Source organism: Lissotriton helveticus, chromosome 8 (genome assembly GCF_964261635.1).
Source record: "Lissotriton helveticus chromosome 8, aLisHel1.1, whole genome shotgun sequence".
NCBI classification, from domain to species: Eukaryota; Metazoa; Chordata; class Amphibia; order Caudata; family Salamandridae; genus Lissotriton; species Lissotriton helveticus.
Genome location: NC_136069.1, coordinates 51,749,537 through 51,759,536, shown reverse-complemented (window position 1 = coordinate 51,759,536; position 10,000 = coordinate 51,749,537). Strand labels below are relative to the sequence as shown.

Genomic DNA, 10,000 nt, shown 5'->3' with positions numbered 1-10,000 from the left:
ACATCTGTGTTCAAGGGGAAGTTGAAGGTAATGCAGACAAGAGTTTACATTACAAAAAAGCCTGAAATGGGAAACATTCATAGTCTAACCTGAAGGCAAGAAATGTGGAAGCAAGTTTAGAAGGAGGACACAAATCAAAGTCTATGTTAAATTGCTTGTGTTGTATATCAGTTGGAAAGAATTTGATGAATAGAGAAAAATGTACTACAGCTGATTCCAAGACCTATTTTGTTAGAAGAAAGGAACTTCTCAACTGTGCCGAAACCCGGGATTGAACCAGGGACCTTTAGATCTTCAGTCTAACGCTCTCCCAACTGAGCTATTTCGGCCTGCTGCTAGCTGTGGTCTTCATACTTTGATTTGAACCATTCAACAAACTAGATGCATGACCTGGATATTTACCCTTATATGTTAGAGATATGTTTTAAGGAGTCCTGTATCATTCAGCAGTTAACTTGTGCAATGGGTAAATAGCGTTTTTGGGATCCGGGTTAGATAGCGTTTTTTTAACTCTGAATGGACTAGCACTATATTACCCAGACGTATTTGGCCTGAGTAGGTAAGCAATGTCATCTGACTACTGACATCTGTGTTCAAGGGGAAGTTGAAGGTAAGGCAGACAAGAGGTTACTTTACAAAAAAGCATGAAATGGGAAACATTCATAGTCTAACCTGAAGGCAAGAAATGTGGAAGCAAGTTTAGAATGAGGACAGAAAGCAAAGTCTATGTTAAATTACTTGTGTTGTATATCAGTTGGAAAAAATTTGATGAATAGAGAAAAAGTACTGCAGCAGATTCCAAGACCTCTTTTGCCAGAAGCAAGGAACCTCTCAACTGTGCCGAAACTCGGGATTGAACCAGGGACCTTCAGATCTTCAGTCTAACGCTCTCCCAACTGAGCTATTTCGGCCTGCTGCTATCTGTTGTCTTCATACTTTGATTTGAACCATTCAACAAACTAGATGCATGACCTGGATATTTACCCTTATATGTTAGAGATATGTTTTAAGGAGTCCTGTATCATTCAGCAGTTAACTTGTGCAATGGGTAAATAGCGTTTTTGGGATCCGGGTTAGGTAGCGTTTTTTTAACTCTGAATGGACTAGCACTATATTACCCAGACGTATGTGGCCTGAGTAGGTAAGCAACGTCATCTGATCACTGACATCTGTGTTCAAGGGGAAGTTGAAGGTAATGCAGACAAGAGTTTACATTACAAAAAAGCCTGAAATGGGAAACATTCATAGTCTAACCTGAAGGCAAGAAATGTGGAAGCAAGTTTAGAAGGAGGACACAAAGCAAAGTCTATGTTAAATTGCTTGTGTTATATATCAGTTGGAAAAAATTTGATGAATAGAGAAAAAAGTACTGCAGCAGATTCCAAGACCTCTTTTGTCAGAAGCAAGCAACCTCTCAACTGTGCCGAAACCCGGGATTGAACGAGGGACCTTCAGATCTTCAGTCTAACGCTCTCCCAACTGAGCTATTTCGGCCTGCTGCTAGCTGAGGTCTTCATACTTTGATTTGAACCATTCAACAAACTAGATGCATGACCTGGATATTTACCCTTATATGTTAGAGATATGTTTTAAGGAGTCCTGTATCATTCAGCAGTTAACTTGTGCAATGGGTAAATAGCGTTTTTGGGATCCGGGTTAGGTAGCGTTTTTTTAACTCTGAATGGACTAGCACTATATTACCCAGACGTATGTGGCCTGAGTAGGTAAGCAACGTCATCTGACCACTGACATCTGTGTTCAAGGGGAAGTTGAAGGTAATGCAGACAAGAGTTTACATTACAAAAAAGCCTGAAATGGGAAACATTCATAGTCTAACCTGAAGGCAAGAAATGTGGAAGCAAGTTTAGAAGGAGGACACAAATCAAAGTCTATGTTAAATTGCTTGTGTTGTATATCAGTTGGAAAGAATTTGATGAATAGAGAAAAAAGTACTACAGCTGATTCCAAGACCTATTTTGTTAGAAGAAAGTAACCTCTCAACTGTGCCGAAACCCGGGATTGAACCAGAGACCTTTAGATCTTCAGTCTAACGCTCTCCCAACTGAGCTATTTCAGCCTGCTGTTAGCTGTGGTCTTCATACTTTGATTTGAACCATTCAACAAACAAGATGCATGACCTGGATATTTACCCTTATATGTTAGAGATATGTTTTAAGGAGTCCTGTATCATTCAGCAGTTAACTTGTGCAATGGGTAAATAGCGTTTTTAGGATCCGGGTTAGATAGCGTTTTTTTAACTCTGAATGGACTAGCACTATATTACCCAGACGTATTTGGCCTGAGTAGGTAAGCAATGTCATCTGACTACTGACATCTGTGTTCAAGGGGAAGTTGAAGGTAAGGCAGACAAGAGGTTACTTTACAAAGAAGCATGAAATGGGAAACATTCATAGTCTAACCTGAAGGCAAGAAATGTGGAAGCAAGTTTAGAATGAGGACAGAAAGCAAAGTCTATGTTAAATTACTTGTGTTGTATATCAGTTGGAAAAAATTTGATGAATAGAGAAAAAAGTACTGCAGCAGATTCCAAGACCTCTTTTGCCAGAAGCAAGGAACCTCTCAACTGTGCCGAAACCCGGGATTGACCAGGGACCTTCAGATCTTCAGTCTAACGCTCTCCCAACTGAGCTATTTCGGCCTGCTGCTATCTGTGGTCTTCATACTTTGATTTGAACCATTCAACAAACTAGATGCATGACCTGGATATTTACCCTTATATGTTAGAGATATGTTTTAAGGAGTCCTGTATCATTCAGCAGTTAACTTGTGCAATGGGTAAATAGCGTTTTTGGGATCCGGGTTAGGTAGCGTTTTTTTTAACTCTGAATGGACTAGCACTATATTACCCAGACGTATGTGGCCTGAGTAGGTAAGCAACGTCATCTGACCACTGACATCTGTGTTCAAGGGGAAGTTGAAGGTAATGCAGACAAGAGTTTACATTACAAAAAAGCATGAAATGGGAAACATTCACAGTCTAACCTGAAGGCAAGAAATGTGGAAGCAAGTTTAGAAGGAGGACACAAAGCAAAGTCTATGTTAAATTGCTTGTGTTGTATATCAGTTAGAAAAAATTTGATGAATAGTGAAAAAAGTACTACAGCTGATTCCAAGACCTATTTTGTTAGAAGCAAAGAACCTCTCAACTGTGCCGAAACCCGGGATTGAACCAGGACCCTTAGATCTTCAGTCTAACGTCTCCCAACTGAGCTATTTCGGCCTGCTGCTAGCTGTGGTCTTCATACTTTGATTTGAACCACTCAACAAACTAGATGCATGACCTGGATGTTTACCCTTATATGTTAGAGATATGTTTTAAGGAGTCCTGTATCATTCAGCAGTTAACTTGTGCAATGGGTAAATAGAGTTTTGGGATCCAGGTTAGGTAGCGTTTTTTTAACTCTGAATGGACTAGCACTATATTACCCAGACGTATGTGGGCTGAGTAGGTAAGCAACGTCATCTGACTACTGACATCTGTGTTCAAGGGGAAGTTGAAGGTAAGGCAGACAAGAGTTTACATTACAAAAAAGCATGAAATGGGAAACATTCATAGTCTAACCTGAAGGCAAGAAATGTGAAAGCAAGTTTAGAAGGAGGACACAAAGCAAAGTCTATGTTAAATTGCTTGTGTTGTATATCAGTTGGAAAAAAATTGATGAATAGAGAAAAAAGTACTGCAGCAGATTCCAAGACCTCTTTTGTCAGAAGCAAGCAACCTCTCAACTGTGCCGAAACCCGGGATTTAACCAGGGACCTTCAGATCTTCAGTCTAACGCTCTCCCAAATGAGCTATTTCGGCCTGCTGCTAGCTGAGGTCTTCATACTTTGATTTGAACCATTCAACAAACTAGATGCATGACCTGGATATTTACCCTTATATGTTAGAGATATGTTTTAAGGAGTCCTGTATCATTCAGCAGTTAACTTGTGCAATGGGTAAATAGCGTTTTTGGGATCCGGGTTCGGTAGCGTTTTTTTAACTCTGAATGGACTAGCACTATATTACCCAGACGTATGTGGCCTGAGTAGGTAAGCAACGTCATCTGACCACTGACATCTGTGTTCAAGGGGAAGTTGAAGGTAATGCAGACAAGAGTTTACATTACAAAAAAGCCTGAAATGGGAAACATTCATAGTCTAACCTGAAGGCAAGAAATGTGGAAGCAAGTTTAGAAGGAGGACACAAATCAAAGTCTATGTTAAATTGCTTGTGTTGTATATCAGTTGGAAAGAATTTGATGAATAGAGAAAAAAGTACTACAGCTGATTCCAAGACCTATTTTGTTAGAAGAAAGGAACCTCTCAACTGTGCCGAAACCCGGGATTGAACCAGGGACCTTTAGATCTTCAGTCTAACGCTCTCCCAACTGAGCTATTTCTGCCTGCTTCTAGCTGTGGTCTTCATACTTTGATTTGAACCATTCAACAAACTAGATGCATGACCTGGATGTTTACCCTTATATGTTAGAGATATGTTTTAAGGAGTCCTGTATCATTCAGCAGTTAACTTGTGCAATGGGTAAATAGAGTTTTGGGATCCGGGTTAGGTAGCGTTTTTTTAACTCTGAATGGACTAGCACTATATTACCCAGACGTATGTGGCCTGAGTAGGTAAGCAACGTCATCTGACTACTGACATCTGTGTTCAAGGGGAAGTTGAAGGTAAGGCAGACAAGAGTTTACATTACAAAAAAGCATGAAATGGGAAACATTCATAGTCTAACCTGAAGGCAAGAAATGTGGAAGCAAGTTTGGAAGGAGGACACAAAGCAAAGTCTATGTTAAATTGCTTGTGTTGTATATCAGTTGGAAAAAATTTGATGAATAGAGAAAAAAGTACTGCAGCAGATTCCAAGACCTCTTTTGTCAGAAGCAAGCAACCTCTCAACTGTGCCGAAACCCGGGATTGAACCAGGGACCTTCAGATCTTCAGTCTAACGCTCTCCCAACTGAGCTATTTCGGCCTGCTGCTAGCTGAGGTCTTCATACTTTGATTTGAACCATTCAACAAACTAGATGCATGACCTGGATATTTACCCTTATATGTTAGAGATATGTTTTAAGGAGTCCTGTATCATTCAGCAGTTAACTTGTGCAATGGGTAAATAGCGTTTTTGGGATCCGGGTTAGGTAGCGTTTTTTTAACTCTGAATGGACTAGCACTATATTACCCAGACGTATGTGGCCTGAGTAGGTAAGCAACGTCATCTGACCACTGACATCTGTGTTCAAAGGGAAGTTGAAGGTAATGCAGACAAGAGTTTACATTACAAAAAAGCCTGAAATGGCAAACATTCATAGTCTAACCTGAAGGCAAGAAATGTGGAAGCAAGTTTAGAAGGAGGACACAAATCAAAGTCTAAGTTAAATTGCTTGTGTTGTATATCAGTTGGAAAGAATTTGATGAATAGAGAAAAAAGTACTACAGCTGATTCCAAGACCTATTTTGTTAGAAGAAAGGAACTTCTCAACTGTGCCGAAACCCGGGATTGAACCAGGGACCTTTAGATCTTCAGTCTAACGCTCTCCCAACTGAGCTATTTCGGCCTGCTGCTAGCTGTGGTCTTCATACTTTGATTTGAACCATTCAACAAACTAGATGCATGACCTGGATATTTACCCTTATATGTTAGAGATATGTTTTAAGGAGTCCTGTATCATTCAGCAGTTAACTTGTGCAATGGGTAAATAGCGTTTTTGGGATCCGGGTTAGGTAGCGTTTTTTTAACTCTGAATGGACTAGCACTATATTACCCAGACGTATGTGGCCTGAGTAGGTAAGCAACGTCATCTGACCACTGACATCTGTGTTCAAGGGGAAGTTGAAGGTAATGCAGACAAGAGTTTACATTACAAAAAAGCCTGAAATGGGAAACATTCATAGTCTAACCTGAAGGCAAGAAATGTGGAAGCAAGATTAGAAGGAGGACACAAATCAAAGTCTATGTTAAATTGCTTGTGTTGTATATCAGTTGGAAAGAATTTGATGAATAGAGAAAAAAGTACTACAGCTGATTCCAAGACCTATTTTGTTAGAAGAAAGGAACCTCTCAACTGTGCCGAAACCCGGGATTGAACCAGGGACCTTTAGATCTTCAGTCTAACGCTCTCCCAACTGAGCTATTTCGGCCTGCTGCTAGCTGTGGTCTTCATACTTTGATTTGAACCATTCAACAAACTAGATGCACAACCTGGATATTTACACTTATATGTTAGAGATATGTTTTAAGGAGTCCTGTATCATTCAGCAGTTAACTTGTGCAATGGGTAAATAGCGTTTTTGGGATCCGGGTTAGGTAACGTTTTTTTAACTCTGAATGGACTAGCACTATATTACCCAGACGTATGTGGCCTGAGAAGGTAAGCAATGTCATCTGACTACTGACATCTGTGTTCAAGGGGAAGTTGAAGGTAATGCAGACAAGAGTTTACATTACAAAAAAGCATGAAATGGGAAACATTCATAGTCTAACCTGAAGGCAAGAAATGTGGAAGCAAGTTTAGAAGGAGGACACAAAGCAAAGTCTATGTTAAATTGCTTGTGTTGTATATCAGTTGGAAAGAATTTGATGAATAGAGAAAAAAGTACTACAGCTGATTCCAAGACCTATTTTGTTAGAAGAAAGGAACCTCTCAACTGTGCCGAAACCCGGGATTGAACCAGGGACCTTTAGATCTTCAGTCTAACGCTCTCCCAACTGAGCTATTTCGGCCTGCTGCTAGCTGTGGTCTTCATACTTTGATTTGAACCATTCAACAAACTAGATGCATAACCTGGATATTTACACTTATATGTTAGAGATATGTTTTAAGGAGTCCTGTATCATTCAGCAGTTAACTTGTGCAATGGGTAAATAGCGTTTTTGGGATCCGGGTTAGGTAACGTTTTTTTAACTCTGAATGGACTAGCACTATATTACCCAGACGTATGTGGCCTGAGAAGGTAAGCAATGTCATCTGACTACTGACATCTGTGTTCAAGGGAAAGTTGAAGGTAATGCAGACAAGAGTTTACATTACAAAAAAGCATGAAATGGGAAACATTCATAGTCTAACCTGAAGGCAAGAAATGTGGAAGCAAGTTTAGAAGGAGGACACAAAGCAAAGTCTATGTTAAATTGCTTGTGTTGTATATCAGTTAGAAAAAATTTGATGAATAGTGAAAAAAGTACTACAGCTGATTCCAAGACCTATTTTGTTAGAAGCAAGCAACCTCTCAACTGTGCCGAAACCCGGGATTGAACCAGGGACCTTTAGATCTTCAGTCTAACGCTCTCCCAACTGAGCTATTTCGGCCTGCTGCTAGCTGTGGTCTTCATACTTTGATTTGAACCATTCAACAAACTAGATGCATGACCTGGATGTTTACCCTTATATGTTAGAGATATGTTTTAAGGAGTCCTGTATCATTCAGCAGTTAACTTGTGCAATGGGTAAATAGAGTTTTGGGATCCGGGTTAGGTAGCGTTTTTTTAACTCTGAATGGACTAGCATTATATTACCCAGACGTATGTGGCCTGAGTAGGTAAGCAACGTCATCTGACTACTGACATCTGTGTTCAAGGGGAAGTTGAAGGTAAGGCAGACAAGAGTTTACATTACAAAAAAGCATGAAATGGGAAACATTCATAGTCTAACCTGAAGGCAAGAAATGTGGAAGCAAGTTTAGAAGGAGGACACAAAGCAAAGTCTATGTTAAATTGCTTGTGTTGTATATCAGTTGGAAAAAATTTGATGAATAGAGAAAAAAGTACTGCAGCAGATTCCAAGACCTCTTTTGTCAGAAGCAAGCAACCTCTGAACTGTGCCGACACCCGGGATTGAACCAGCGACCTTCAGATCTTCAGTCTAACGCTCTCCCAACTGAGCTATTTCGGCCTGCTGCTAGCTGATGTCTTCATACTTTGATTTGAACCATTCAACAAACTAGATGCATGACCTGGATATTTACCCTTATATGTTAGAGATATGTTTTAAGGAGTCCTGTATCATTCTGCAGTTAACTTGTGCAATGGGTAAATAGCGTTTTTGGGATCCGGGTTAGGTAGCGTTTTTTTAACTCTGAATGGACTAGCACTATATTACCCAGACGTATGTGGCCTGAGTAGGTAAGCAACGTCATCTGACCACTGACATCTGTGTTCAAGGGGAAGTTGAAGGTAATGCAGACAAGAGTTTACATTACAAAAAAGCCTGAAATGGGAAACATTCATAGTCTAACCTGAAGGCAAGAAATGTGGAAGCAAGTTTAGAAGGAGGACACAAATCAAAGTCTATGTTAAATTGCTTGTGTTGTATATCAGTTGGAAAGAATTTGATGAATAGAGAAAAAAGTACTACAGCTGATTCCAAGACCTATTTTGTTAGAAGAAAGGAACCTCTCATCTGTGCCGAAACCCGGGATTGAACCAGGGACCTTTAGATCTTCAGTCTAACGCTCTCCCAACTGAGCTATTTCGGCCTGCTGCTAGCTGTGGTCTTCATACTTTGATTTGAACCATTCAACAAACTAGATGCATGACCTGGATATTTACACTTATATGTTAGAGATATGTTTTAAGGAGTCCTGTATCATTCAGCAGTTAACTTGTGCAATGGGTAAATAACGTTTTTGGGATCCGGGTTAGGTAACGTTTTTTTAACTCTGAATGGACTAGCACTATATTACCCAGACGTATGTGGCCTGAGAAGGTAAGCAATGTCATCTGACTACTGACATCTGTGTTCAAGGGGAAGTTGAAGGTAATGCAGACAAGAGTTTACATTACAAAAAAGCATGAAATGGGAAACATTCATAGTCTAACCTGAAGGCAAGGAATGTGGAAGCAAGTTTACAAGGAGGACACAAAGCAAAGTCTATGTTAAATTGCTTGTGTTGTATATCAGTTAGAAAAAATTTGATGAATAGTGAAAAAAGTACTACAGCTGATTCCAAGACCTATTTTGTTAGAAGCAAAGAACCTCTCAACTGTGCCGAAACACGGGATTGAACCAGGGACCTTTAGATCTTCAGTCTAACGCTCTCCCAACTGAGCTATTTCGGCCTGCTGCTAGCTGTGGTCTTCATACTTTGATTTGAACCATTCAACAAACTAGATGCATGACCTGGATGTTTACCCTTATATGTTAGAGATATGTTTTAAGGAGTCCTGTATCATTCAGCAGTTAACTTGTGCAATGGGTAAATAGAGTTTTGGGATCCGGGTTAGGTAGCGTTTTTTTAACTCTGAATGGACTAGCACTATATTACCCAGACGTATGTGGCCTGAGTAGGTAAGCAACGTCATCTGACTACTGACATTTGTGTTCAAGGGGAAGTTGAAGGTAAGGCAGACAAGAGTTTACATTACAAAAAAGCATGAAATGGGAAACATTCATAGTCTAACCTGAAGGCAAGAAATGTGGAAGCAAGTTTAGAAGGAGGACACAAAGCAAAGTCTATGTTAAATTGCTTGTGTTGTATATCAGTTGGAAAAAATTTGATGAATAGAGAAAAAAGTACTGCAGCAGATTCCAAGACCTCTTTTGTCAGAAGCAAGCAACCTCTCAACTGTGCCGAAACCCGGGATTGAACCAGGGACCTTTAGATCTTCAGTCTAACGCTCTCCCAACTGAGCTATTTCGGCCTGCTGCTAGCTGTGGTCTTCATACTTTGATTTGAACCATTCAACAAACTAGATGCATGACCTGGATGTTTACCCTTATATGTTAGAGATATGTTTTAAGGAGTCCTGTATCATTCAGCAGTTAACTTGTGCAATGGGTAAATAGAGTTTTGGGATCCGGGTTAGGTAGCGTTTTTTTAACTCTGAATGGACTAGCATTATATTACCCAGACGTATGTGGCCTGAGTAGGTAAGCAACGTCATCTGACTACTGACATCTGTGTTCAAGGGGAAGTTGAAGGTAAGGCAGACAAGAGTTTACATTACAAAAAAGCATGAAATGGGAAACATTCATAGTCTAACCTGAAGGC

The 10,000-nt window shown here is 40.0% G+C and overlaps 8 non-coding genes across 8 annotated transcripts; all 8 read right to left on the bottom strand.

Annotated features, from left to right (window-relative positions):
• Positions 1-256: 256 nt before the first annotated feature.
• Positions 257-329, bottom strand: TRNAF-GAA (transfer RNA phenylalanine (anticodon GAA)). Its single transcript has one exon. It is a non-coding gene; the product is annotated as a tRNA-Phe (tRNA).
• A 4,586-nt stretch (positions 330-4,915) lies between these two features.
• On the bottom strand, positions 4,916-4,988 carry TRNAF-GAA (transfer RNA phenylalanine (anticodon GAA)). The gene has a single exon. It is a non-coding gene; the product is annotated as a tRNA-Phe (tRNA).
• Positions 4,989-5,498: 510 nt separating this feature from the next.
• TRNAF-GAA (transfer RNA phenylalanine (anticodon GAA)) lies at positions 5,499-5,571 on the bottom strand. Its single transcript has one exon. It is a non-coding gene; the product is annotated as a tRNA-Phe (tRNA).
• Positions 5,572-6,081: 510 nt separating this feature from the next.
• TRNAF-GAA (transfer RNA phenylalanine (anticodon GAA)) lies at positions 6,082-6,154 on the bottom strand. The gene has a single exon. It is a non-coding gene; the product is annotated as a tRNA-Phe (tRNA).
• A 510-nt stretch (positions 6,155-6,664) lies between these two features.
• Positions 6,665-6,737, bottom strand: TRNAF-GAA (transfer RNA phenylalanine (anticodon GAA)). Its single transcript has one exon. It is a non-coding gene; the product is annotated as a tRNA-Phe (tRNA).
• Positions 6,738-7,247: 510 nt separating this feature from the next.
• TRNAF-GAA (transfer RNA phenylalanine (anticodon GAA)) lies at positions 7,248-7,320 on the bottom strand. The gene has a single exon. It is a non-coding gene; the product is annotated as a tRNA-Phe (tRNA).
• Positions 7,321-8,412: 1,092 nt separating this feature from the next.
• On the bottom strand, positions 8,413-8,485 carry TRNAF-GAA (transfer RNA phenylalanine (anticodon GAA)). Its single transcript has one exon. It is a non-coding gene; the product is annotated as a tRNA-Phe (tRNA).
• A 1,092-nt stretch (positions 8,486-9,577) lies between these two features.
• On the bottom strand, positions 9,578-9,650 carry TRNAF-GAA (transfer RNA phenylalanine (anticodon GAA)). Its single transcript has one exon. It is a non-coding gene; the product is annotated as a tRNA-Phe (tRNA).
• Positions 9,651-10,000: the final 350 nt, after the last annotated feature.